The sequence below is a fragment of the Tursiops truncatus genome, chromosome 12, assembly GCF_011762595.2.
Source record: "Tursiops truncatus isolate mTurTru1 chromosome 12, mTurTru1.mat.Y, whole genome shotgun sequence".
NCBI lineage: Eukaryota > Metazoa > Chordata > Mammalia > Artiodactyla > Delphinidae > Tursiops > Tursiops truncatus.
This window is the reverse complement of record NC_047045.1, coordinates 24,612,012-24,614,639: the sequence shown is the minus strand read 5'-3', so window position 1 is coordinate 24,614,639 and position 2,628 is coordinate 24,612,012.

Sequence of the window (2,628 nt, the reverse complement as noted above, 5' to 3'; positions counted from 1 at the left end):
TATATGAAAACTCTCTAATTTTGTAATCCTGCTCAAAGCCTAAAATTATTTCAAAATAAAAGTTTTAAAAGTTACATAGTAAATTCCACTTATAATATTGGCATCATACTCTTATTGCATATAACACTAGTTCTCAGACTCCTTTCTTGATCCTCAGAATAGTATGATATTTTTCTAGCCCTTGGGATAGTACAATATTTTGAAAGTTGTTGTCATAGGTAGTGTGATGACGATGATAATTCTATGTGAAAGAATTAATCAGTTCATTTCTTCTTTAAGCTTAATATGACACTGAGGTGAATATCTTCTAAAGCAAAGGTAAGAAAATAATTTACCTACTTCTCTCTGATTCCCCCATCTTTCTGATAGAATAGATTCTATGTAAAAGACCACACCAACTGTGGGAGGAAAATACGATTGTTCTTATATTCTATAGGGTCACATGTGGCACAAGCTAGAATGAAATTTAGAGGTCAGGTGCAAGGTCACAGAAGTAGTGGGTTTACTGAGCACCCCCAGTCCAAGGCTTTTTTGACAATCCTTGGTTGCATCCCACATAGTAAATTTTACACAGCATGTTAAAGGTTTCAGTTGGATTGTTTAAATGAAAGTAATAAAATTCATAATTAATTTTAAATTTAGTAAAATTGAAGAACAGGGAAATATTCCTTCGATGAAATTTCTTTGCATGATGTCTCAGAAGGTTTTGTCATCACCAGTTTCACTGAGAACATCACCCTGTTGGAAACTGCGATCTGAACAGATGAAGCACCTTTCAACCTGAGTAATTACCTCTCAGGGCTATAAACCCTCTATGTCCAACACATAACCAAGCCTTGTCATTAAAATATAAATTACCTTTCCCTTTTTGATCTATCTTAAAAGAGAATTGCAGGCCTGACAGCTGACTGGGAAGCAGGGGATAGAAGAAATCGAGTAGAGAACAATGTTGTCCTGGAAAGAAGCTTCTCCTCCCCTAAAAATGAGCTCTGCTTTGAGGCTTGGGTTAGCAAAATGTTGGGGATTAAAGCAATAGATGGGGATGGAGCTAGGAAATGGAGAAACAATTAAAACAACAGCTGCTCTGCATCCCTTCCACTCTTTGGTTTTTTCTTATCCACCCTCAATGATGAGTTTTGTAGCCCTAGTTGGTTACAGAGCAGAACAAACTAAAAGAGTCACTATGGATATTTTTTCTTCCAAAATATTTTCAGTACAAATAACTTCATGACACACACATCTCAAACATTAAATTAACAGCCTTCTCTCCTTTGCTGCCACCAAGATCCCTCAGTTGTATAGAAATGAAGATTGGAAAATATTGCCTGGTAGACCTCTTGGGCACCCTGAACTTCCGAAAAACAATAGCCACAACAGATGTTTCTTTCATATGATCTGTGTTTGATCTTCTAAATAATGTTTCACTACCAGGGGCTTGGCAAAGGGTCAGGAAATGTGTATAATTCAAGGAGAAAATATGGAAACAAAGAAAAAATCCCATGATATCCTCAAGCAACTGCTAGAAATTCCGCTGATCAAAATATGGTTTATGTTACAGAAAATAATCTTTATTTTAAATGACTAATTTCCAAAGATACTTAGGTTTTCAGACAAAGGCAGGCAGCCGTTTGCAATAAAACCACACCATTTTGTTTTGCAGACAATACTAAAGTCCTAAGACAACAAGCCGCATATGGATGTCACATATGGATGTTCTCCGTAACACTGTCCTCTGACTTTTTCAAATCAGCCTTTGAAAATCTAGTCTATGACTTCTCCAGCCTGACCTTCCGAAGTTTATTTAAATGTCTGATTTAACTTTCTTCTTATTTATTCCAGGTATTCCTTTTGAGATAAGAAACAATCAGTTAATTACTCGTAATGAGGCTCCATAGACTTGAAGAGCACCACTCAGTTATTTTCTTTTAAAAAATCTCCCCTTCACACACACACACACAAAATTATTTCCCCTAACTTTTAAACCATTATTCAAAGATCCTTTCCTCTTTCCTGTGATCACTGTGAATATTAAAACCTGCATTCTTACTCTTGAAAATACTCTGAGGAAAAATTTTCTTTTTCGTGAATAGTTGTCTAGAACAAACATGGTCAAAAAGTTCAGCCTAATAAGCCTGCATTGTATTCTTCTTCCAATATAAGTACTGTTGGCTAAAGTAATTCTCTTCATCATGTCAATTCAATTGCACCTTTATTTGGTGTCACTTAGAAAGTTACAATCATTAAAACACCAACTCTCAGGGATCAGATTTCTGGGAAAAAAATGTGTGTGCCAGTGGTTTGAATTGACATACAGTGATGCCATACTTACCTTAGGAAAGGAGTACACATGGAATCTAAGTGGTCTGTCATGAAAAGCATTTATACATATAAAATATGAAATTCATGGTTACAATTGGGAAGAGTGCCAAACCCATGAAATAATAGCTTACCCATCTTTGTATGAACCATTCACAATCATAGAACAAATGCAGCATAAATCAAAAACTGAAACAATTTTATGTAAGATCAACAAGAGATTTACAAAGTTATTTCAGTTTAGAGTGAAGCAAATATGCCCCATACTCAAAAGTCACAGTTTTAAATGTGAAATGTGTGCTGGTATTCCTT